Source organism: Coturnix japonica, chromosome 2 (genome assembly GCF_001577835.2).
Source record: "Coturnix japonica isolate 7356 chromosome 2, Coturnix japonica 2.1, whole genome shotgun sequence".
Classification (NCBI taxonomy): Eukaryota; Metazoa; Chordata; class Aves; order Galliformes; family Phasianidae; genus Coturnix; species Coturnix japonica.
This window is the reverse complement of record NC_029517.1, coordinates 109,856,007-109,865,857: the sequence shown is the minus strand read 5'-3', so window position 1 is coordinate 109,865,857 and position 9,851 is coordinate 109,856,007. Positions and strand designations below refer to the sequence as shown.

Below are 9,851 nucleotides of genomic sequence, written 5' to 3'. Positions count from 1 at the left end.
TTCAAAAGATATTTCAGTTTCCCCAAACCGCAGAACCCCGCAGGCTGAGAACTCAGAGTTTTCCCCAATTACTTATTAAAACTTCTTTAATGAGTATTTCTGCATGAATAAAATATGTGGAATTAGGACCACACTATATATTACATAAAATAGGAAATAAATGAGTGACTACAGCCACCTGGAGAGCTGCCTGCACTAGCAGAGCTTGTGCAGAGTTGAGTTAATGTATAAATTGGTCCCTAATGCTGTATCACTGAGCACCTAAATGTATCCAATGGCTTTTGTTCCTTCTCTTCCTTTTCTTTCTTCTGTAACTCAGACTTCCCCCAGCCGTGGGCCCTACCTCCTCGCTTGTGGTGGCTCTGGAGTTTGGCCATGGGCAGGTTCAACTCACTGACCCAGCAGAAATCTTGGCACCTCTTTCTTCCTGGGTCATGTTTCTGCTTGGTTAGTAACCAGCATTAAGAGAAGGAATTCTTTGATTCACAGCCTTCAGAGCTGAAACGATGGAAATGATAGGACTGATGGCTGGGAACAGGGCTTCCTTGTTTTGGTGGAGGTGAACTGATGGCTTAGTGCACACCATCTCATCTGAAACTTACAGTGTCTGAGCACCTCAATCCACTGTAAGCATCCAAAAAGCAAAAAAGCACCTGCTTTCCTCCAGTGCAGCTGAGGCCATAGCCATGCACCTAGACAGAACATAACACTTGTGGCTGCTTCACAAGACCCCCTGCTCCTCTGCCAGCCCCATCAGCACAGAAGTTGGCTGCTTTCACCTTCAGCTGGACCGGGAACGGATCCAGCTGAAAAATAATCTCTTCCTCCAGCTCACTTACAAAGAGTCACACAGAACAGTGTGGGACAGTAGGGGCCTGAACAAGGGGTCAGATGGGCTTCTCCAGGGTATGAGGTGAAGGTGGCATGTGTCCAGCTGCACATTGAGGCTGCTATCTCAAAATGCTATCAGACAAAGGCTGGGACTTCCATCAGTTCTTACACCTTTGCTTGTTGGGTTAGCCCAGCATGACTAATTGCTCCCAACATCAGCCTTTTGCTGAAGATTAGATTGGGCATGTGATTTTTCTCAGTTCTTCAATGGGAAAACAAAACAGAACAGAACAGAAGTGGCTGAGATGTATGTACGTTATTTATGTTATTCACATGTGATAATAACTGTGAAGTTGTATAACGCAGGTGATAACAGTGGTAACAGTGAAGGCTTTCAGCTGCCCTTCCTCTCCTGCTCTATATTTCACATTCTTATCTTGCATTCTGGTTCACACTAAACTATAAGGCCCTTGTGTCAGGGACCACGTCACTTATGCACCAGTGCAATGCCTCACATAATGGAGCTCTAACAGCGACCGGGGCCTTTGGGAGCACCTGTCACAGAAATGACAAGAGGGAATAGTTTCACTCTTGTGGAGTGCAGAATTAATCACGCCTCAGAGTGCTTCATTTTTGCTGGCCTGTTTGAAAGACTCCATTGCTTCCTCTTGCCCGTGTGGGTCCTTTCCCTCCATTGCCTCCATTCCCTCCAGCAAGGGACCCACCAGCTGGTAACACTGTACCATGATGTGAAGAAAGGAGCCCTGAGGATTCGTTGTATGGATGTACGTGGGGACAATACACTGAGACATAACCTTGCCGAAGATGATGATGAAAATGCTGATGGTGCTGCTGTATTGGTATTGCTTTAATTGTTTTTTAAAAAGCAAACCAAAAGCGACCAACCAGAAACCACCTTCCTGTGCAGGTAAGCATCAAACGCAGACTCAGGCTCAGACCTGGAGAAGGCCACAGACGTGACACACATACGTGTTCCTGCAAAACAGACTATGGGGTTTGAGCGTGTTCTTAGGAAGCAAGAACCTCACTGAGTGTCAGCCCAGTGCTCCCATGTGGGTGGAAACATACAGCAGTTGTGCCATTTCCCTAAAGATTCTCCAGAGATCTAAATCAGGCATTTGCCTTTGCAGCCTTTCCTGCCTTTGCTGTCACTGTACCTTTCACTCAAAGTCCTCCGTGCTTCCCTGCCTGATGGAAAAGGTGGTTATCCCTTTCACCTAAAGACCCTGTTACATCAAAAAGCCACTCGTAACGATCTGGAAGACATAATATCTGTCTCTATGAGTCATGATGGAAGGACAGAAAAAAAGAATTAAAGGAAAGGCAGGAGGACAGGCAGCCCGCATTCCTCCTCGCCCTCCTTTTCCAGGCCGGCCCCCAGACCCCCTCAGCCACACGGCGGAGCAGCGCGGAGCTGCGGGGCATCCCGGGGTCGGCTCTGCCATCCCGTGTGTCCGCACATCACGGCTCTCCCGCATCAGGCCGTGCCCTGCGCAGCCTCCGCAGAGCAGCGCTGCGGTGCGCGGCGCGCAGGGGCCCGGGGACATGCGCACTCTCCGCGGACATCGCTCGCTGCTTCTCCGCCGCCTCCCCCGGGCGAAGGAGGAGGAGAGAAGGAGGAGGGAGAGAGAGGAGAGAAGGAGGAGGGAGGGCAGAGCCGCGCGCCGCAACTTGCTGCCGCTCCTCCCTCGCCGCTGCCCGGCCCCTGCGGGCAGCGCTCGGCGGGCAGCGCTCGGCGGGAGGCGGCAGCCGGGGCGCGCCCCGCTGCGGGGCCGGCGCCTGCCGGTGAGTTGGGGGCGGTGCGCGAAGTTGCCGTGTCTGCGTGTGTCTGTATATATATGTCTGCGTGTGTCTGTATATATATGTCTGTGTGTATCTGTATATATATGTCTGTGTGTGTGGCTGTGTGTGCGCGGGGTTGCGCGGCCGCGGGGCTCGGCTGGTGTCCGCTGGGCTCGGTTGGTGGCTGCGAGGCTGGGAGCGCACCGCGGGCTGCCCCGGTCCTGCCGTGCTCCCGTCCGGCCGTCACCCGGCGGCCATTTGGACCGGGGTCAGTCCGGCGGCGGCCGCAGGTGCAGCGCGGTGCGGGCTGCGCTGCGGCTCGGCGGGCTGGGGCTGGGGCTGGGGCTGGGGCTGCGGCTGCTGCTTCCATTCCCATCCCGGTACGTGCAGTTTGTTGTGCGGCGGCATCTGCTCCTCGTCTTGGGAACTCTTGGAGAAGATGCGATCGGCACGGGAGGGCAGGGGCCGCCGTTCAGAGCGCGGCAGAGTGATGCGAGCGGCAGCGGGTCCGAGCGCATCGCCCTGGCTGCCGCTTGGAGCATCTCCTTCCCATAAGAGCCCGGAGCGCGGTCGTGGCGGAAAGTTGTTTAGCGTTCTGATGGACCCGATGATCTCAATAAACAAACGCAGTGATTTATAGGTGTCTGAGCTGTAACGCTCTGAGCGGTGGAGCTCTTTAACCTTTCTTTCTAATCCGTCCCTCGGAGATTTGGTTTTAAGCAGAGCGATACATCATCTGTGGTGCCGAGTACTTGAGTTGATTACATTTGTAAAAGGAACGGGCTTTGAAATAACACCGAGCCGGTAGGCAACAAATGCAGAAAAAGAGTGTGTGAGAGAAAGAGCGGAGATAACATTCAGACTGCAAAGATTTTTTTCTCCTTCTTAGCGGACAGGCTCGATTAACTTTTATCTGGAGTTCTTATTATATTAAGCTAAGAAGAAAAAAGCAAGGTGCTGTGTTAAACCAGCAGCAAGTCCTCTTGAAATCTGTCTCTGTCGTAGGTAAGTCGTGATTGGAGCTGCGTTTATTCAGAGGCTGTGCAGAAGAAGATACCGGGCATGTGTTTGGGAGTACTTTGTTGTTGTGTCTGTTTCCCATTGATGCTGAAGCAGAAGCAGAAATATCCAATTGCTGGGTTTCTTATCCTGCATCTTTAGAAATGGTACCCTGATGAGTATCCCTGTGTGTTAGATGTGCAGCTACGTTATAGCAAAAGTGCCTTCTTTCTCTGGGAAAGGGATTCATTCAGCTGTGAGCTTCTTTAACGAGGGCCACATTCTGCAGCCCGTAGAGCATCTTCTGTAAGGGGAGAGTCTTTTGCTCCTGTTGAAAAACAATAGCGAGCGCAATGTGTGCAGCATTTTGCAGGCCAGAAATACAAAAGAGGCTTTATTTTTAACCGGTATTTCAACACAGCATTTTATTAACATAAAATCAATATTCAGGTCAGCAATGAGGATCTGCAACTTCTGAAAGAGAAACTGGTCTGAAGGCAGCGCAGTGAGTAAAGGCTGTGGGATGTGGCCCTCCACCAGCACACCTATCTCTTACTAAGTTCCTTTTGTGAAATGTCACTTAATGAGGAACACATTTGAAGGCAGTGCTCCTCAGAGCCCTCATTGATGGACTCTTGAATGTGCCTTTAGAACATGCATTGTATGTAAATGACTTCAGAACTACGCTCTAAATTTACCCCGCTATTAAAGTTACGTTGATCAGAAAGTGGCAACTGGATTTCAAGTCTGAAATAAGAAATGCTCAATAGTCTCAAGCTGATTTACATTTTAAGAAACACAATGCCGAGGAACCCACAGGAAACGAATCGAGTTTTCTTTGCTGGCTGTGCAGTGGCATTTTGTTAATGAAGGCTCTTTCCCGAGGCTGACTTCATTGGCACACAATGGAGTTAAATCTGTTTATCAGCTTGTTGATGGTGCTGGTAAAGTGCTGGAGAGCTTAGCGGCTGGAACAGTGCACAGCCCTCCTCCTTCCAGTAGGAAGGGAATGGAAAATGGAAGGGCTTTTTCAAAGTAGTTCCAACACTATCATTTGTAACAGCAAAATACAATGCAAGAATAAGATTAATAGACCAAGTAGGCTCAAAGACATTGTTTAACATTTAATTGAAACCATAAATCATTCAAACAGCATTATTCAGACTCCTGCAGTGATGCTTCTGCTTCCAGGTGTTGAGAAGCCTACAGATTTCATTACTGGGATATGCAGTGCTGAGGGGCCAGCAGCTCATCCTCAATGCCCCTGAGCTTTACTGCAGTCAGGAGCCATCACTGGTCTGTAGGTCACCAAGCTGAGGCTCCCCTCACAAGTGGGAATATTTGTGGGATGAATGGCTGTGGCCCTGCTGAATGAGACTGCTCACAAGGCTATGGCTGCTTGCTTCTCGTCCTCATGTCCTGAGCACATAGGGACCCTCACCCCCATCCACCCTCCCCTGGCACAGCTCCATGCCGTTCCCTCGGGCCCTGTCACTGTCACACAGAGCAGAGCTCAGCGCTGCCCTCCGCTCCCTGTCAGGAGCTACAGCCACCATCAGGCCTCCCCTCAGCTCCTCTGCTCTGCACTGAGCTCACCCAGGGACCTCAGCTGCTCCTCATTTATACACCATACCCTCTTGACTCATCACCATCTTTGTAGCCCTCCTTTGGATGCTGTCTTGTTTTGTGTCTTTTGTTGTGGTGCCCAAACCTGCACCCAGTGCTCAAGGTGAGGCTGTGAGGAGCTGAATGGTCCCTTACTTTCAATGAGCAGCACAGTCAACTATTGCTTACACTGGCTAACATGTGGAATGGGGAACACTGGATGCCCTTTTGTGTAATGCAGCCAGCAGTAAGTTCTAGGCTTGGGAATCACTCTGTGCTCATGAGGCCTTGTGGAAGCCTTGTAGAAGTGCATGGGTACAACAGCTGCAGCCTGAAGGCTCCAGTGCAAAGTTACTGCAGATATCCTCAGTTACGGTTGCCCATCTCCATCGTAGTAGTGACTCTTACTGAGTGGCTGTGCCATGCCAGGGACTCCCTGCAAGTCTCCCATGAGTACACATGGCACATCCCTGTGCCTTCCAGCTCCCAGAACCCTGCATGCTGGGCAGGCAGATCTGTGTTGTACGAGCTGCATGTGGAGACTGGTCAGCAGGAACTTCCAGGTGCTCAGTGCCATATTTGAGAGCATATGCTGCAAACCCCCACGCAGTTTGACTGTGCTTTTCTTTAGTGGGAAAGCATTTTTTTACAACACTGTCTCCACAGTTATTTGAGCAAACTGTGGTGCCTGAGCCAAGAGCATCAGTCAAATCTGACAAGGAGCATACCCCTCTTTGGGAAGGGACATAGATTCCTATGGCCCAATTCAGTGCCGCAGCTTAGGAGCAGATGGGGGACATGGGGTCAGGGAACAGTCCCCATAGCAGCTCCTGTAGCAGGGCACCAAGTAGCCAGGTGAAAATGAGTGGCAGGAGGCGTTTCTTCACTTTGTGAGTGTGGTATAACCAAGGTTTAATTAAAACAGCGATGGTAGGTTGTTAGGGCAGATAAATACTGCCTTGTTACAGCCCTCTTGGGTCGTATGTAAGCAGTGTTCATTTTAGAAAGGATGAATGAACAGTCAGTGTGGAGGATAAAGATCAGCATTGTTAATTGCTATGGAAGTCTTCCGTGGGAAAGTATAAGCTCGTGAGGAATGGTACTGTCCATAAATGTCATTTAAATATTTACATAACTCAGCAATAACATTTCTATATTAAAATACAGAGTCATGTTCAGGGTCCTGTTGGCAATAACTGGGACTTCAACAGCTGGGTTTGGTTGGTTGGTAGTACATTGATTTCTGCTGTGTTTCTGAATGCTTCGCTAACAGTAACCAAGAGCTCTTCAGTATGAAAAGCCCTTAATTGTTCTTATAGAAGAAAAAGGGTTTTTAATTTTGTTTTTTAGATACTTAGGAAACTGTATTTGCATAAGCTGTCGTGCTTCAAGTGTGATTAACTTTTACCTTTTGGTGTAAGAATGGAAGTCACCATTATCTAAGCTTAGATGCATAGTGGTTGATCATCCACTGAAGCTTCTGCCTGTTGGTAAGTCTGCAGAGTGAGGAGGAATTGCTCCATGTGGGAAAGATTTTTCTCACCCACCACAAATAACTGGAAATGGTAGGAGCTGTTCCTACACTGCTCATTGATGTTACAGTTCTCACAAAAGTTTCTTTTGTCCTTTTCCAGTTCTCAGAATGTGAGACAGCCCTTGAAAAATTATGTCTACTTTCATGTAAACATGATGAAGATGAGCCTTTGAGAACATAGCTTATGTTGATAAATAAACTAGCTTGGCCAGAGTAAATCTTTTCATCTAACTTCAAGAGCCACACTGTATTGAAGTAAATATAGATGTGCTCCTTTCATCCAAGTACATAACAAACACTCTTATCTACTGCAAGCAAACCTAAAATGGATTTCTATGTGGTTTTCTTCTTGGTACTGGACAAGTTTAGTCTAGCTAGGGTAGGACAAGAGTGGACTATTACTGCAGGAGTTGTGGAAGTGCTGAGGTTGGTGACGTTGTCAGTACTGTGTTGGTTGGAATGTCCATGAAGGAGGAGTTGAAAGAGCAGTTCTGCAAACCTGAAGGTGTGACAGCAGGTTTGTTTTACATTTCTAGATTTCCAGGATGACTGTTTGCAGTGACAGCATGTTTAATTAGATCAGCAACTTGCTGTGGAAAGCATTCTTAGTGCATGCAGTGATTTGGTTCCATAGTACTTGCTTCATAAGAAAGACCACCATGTATCATAGAACCACAGAATGGCTTGGGTTGGAAGGGACCCCAAGGATCATCAAGTTCCAACCCTCCTACCCCAAGGAGGGGGTGTTAAGTTTGTATTTCCCATATCACAAAGAGTCTTTGGATCTTCTATTTAAGATGGACAGTTGTCAAACAGATAAATAAAATTTTTCTTTGCTGCAGTCTTGACAAGTAAGAGATAATATAAAGAGTGATTCCTTTGAGATATCATGAAAAATTGTGAAAGATCTTTACATCTGGCAGACTCCTGTACTTTAAGTACATAACAGTGATATACTGATGCCCAGATTCTGCTCACCATTTGACACCACAAGCAGTCAGACATCCAATTTAGCTCGTGTCTGATTGCGTTGTGCCATGTGTACAGAAGGTGAAATGTATTAAAAACTGTTCATCTTTGGATGTGTTCATCTGGGAATTTACTCATAAATAATTGATAACTCCCTGAAACAAAATCTCTTAATTACTCCTTGCATTTCTCACCTCATCCCTCCCGTGCTCATTGTTCTTGTAGATGCAGGGGAAGACAGAGGCACGGCTTTAATGACGGTGTGTGTCAGCCTCCAGTGCTCCTTTCAAAAGGTCACCCACCTGAGCAGGGGAAATGAAATACATGACAACAGAGAAACATTTTATTGTCCTACACAGGAAGGTGGCATTTCAGTGTTTTAGAGGAACCATTTAGCTGATATATTTAAGACTTGTTTTCGTCCCGTTGTAGGAGCAGTGCTTATGATGAATCACTAAATCAACGAATTATTTGTGCCCTGAAGGATGTCAAATTAAGGGCTATTTGATGCGCAGGACCAATTGCAACTGTTATATTTGGGCTTGATATACCAAGATTTTAGTGTTTTTGAGTATCCTTGCACAGCTGACTGCAGTGGAACAAGACTTTATGAGTAGTGGTCTCTCAGTGGAGTAGGGGTTTCCTTCATTGAGCTCTTGTTTACCAGGTATTGAAGCATTACGATGAGTTTACTTTCTTGTGATAAAAAGGAAAGCCTTTCTGCTACCCGCAGACTTGATAAAGTGTGTTTGATTTTTATCTAATACAATTCATTTTAATAAAAAAGTGTCCTGATGTAAAATAAGTTCATCTTTCTGATGACTTCATTGCTTTAGAGATACTAGCCAAGTCTTTGGAGGTGCTAATACTTGCTTGCCGTTTAATAGCCCTAAATATAGCTGATGTACAAGAAGTGTTCAAATAACTTAATTAGGAGAACCCTAACAAATCGTACAGCTATTTTAATGTGAGCTTTCAGATGTTACTCGTATTTAATTGAAAGGTGAATGCTGCAAAGGCTTGGTCAGCCTGCTGTTTCTGAATGAGAACACTTTATGGACTAAACTGAAGATTAAGTCAAAGAGAGCTGGGACTTAAACCAGATTTGACTTTGGAATTCATAGCTCAGGTTCTTCCATCTTCACCTGGCAGTAATGTACATTTGTGGTGCTATCTAGACTTATGTCTTCCAAGTAGTACTGGTTCTGATCAAATAAAATGTGAAAAAAATCCTTCCTGATACTGGAGAAAAGGCGGCCTTCGCTCCTTCTATAAACCAAAGATTAAGCTTGCTCATAAAGGATTAGCAGAGCTCTCTTCTGTTAATTCGTAGTGGTGTAGTCAAAGTGCTTGATTCTACATCAGTGGAAAATCCATTATCGATCAATGGGAATTTTACAGCTGAAGCCAAAGGGATTAGAGGCTCATCGTTTGGAAGTGACTGAAGGAGAGAAAGAGCTGGATATGCTTGTTGTCACATGGCTGTGAGCCACTTTTGTGGTACGGCCACCAGAAATGGCAAAGCAAAGTTTGGTTTGAGGAGGTCTGATGTCCAGGATTTAGTTAAAGCAGCAGGGAGAAACACAGGTCTGGAATTGAGGGCTGTGTGGAAGCACTGGTGCCTGCGCCTTGCTGCCACCTGGGGACATTGGATAGAGAGGTGAGCCTGAGGAAGTGGCAGGAGGAAATTACTGCTGATGGTATTGAAGGTGGTGTCCTAGCAAATTACACAGCCTGCAAAAGTTTCTTCCTTTAATAAACAATTGCTGCTTTTCCTTCTGGTGGACCAATGATCTTACTGTTAGAACTCTAAGAAAACTGATTGTCCCACACTACTTTAATTAAGAATGTTCATGAAGCACATTCCTAAATATAATTTTGCTTTCCTTTTGAACGCTGAGTGTAGTTAAAAAGTAGCTCTGATCCAGAGTCCAGTTTTGGATGAAAGCAAGGCCAGCCCTGATTTCTGCTGCAGCATTTGGCATGTATGTTCCCAAGGATGGTACCTAATACATCACAGAATAATGTTCAGAGTAAAAATTGGATTTCTTACGATGATTTGGTAAATGTAAATGTATTGTTTTTATCTGTCATAATAGGCAAGATTGTG

General features: G+C 46.6%; 1 protein-coding gene across 1 annotated transcript in view; it reads left to right on the top strand.

The window, feature by feature from the left end:
• The first annotated feature begins 2,548 nt into the window (after window positions 1-2,548).
• PAG1 (phosphoprotein membrane anchor with glycosphingolipid microdomains 1) overlaps window positions 2,549-9,851 on the top strand; it is a 90,433-nt gene continuing 83,130 nt past the window's right edge. Inside the window, exon 1 of the mRNA XM_015855849.2 lies at window positions 2,549-2,637. The gene's annotated coding sequence lies outside the window, so the exon portion shown is untranslated. The remainder of the gene's footprint in view (window positions 2,638-9,851) is intronic.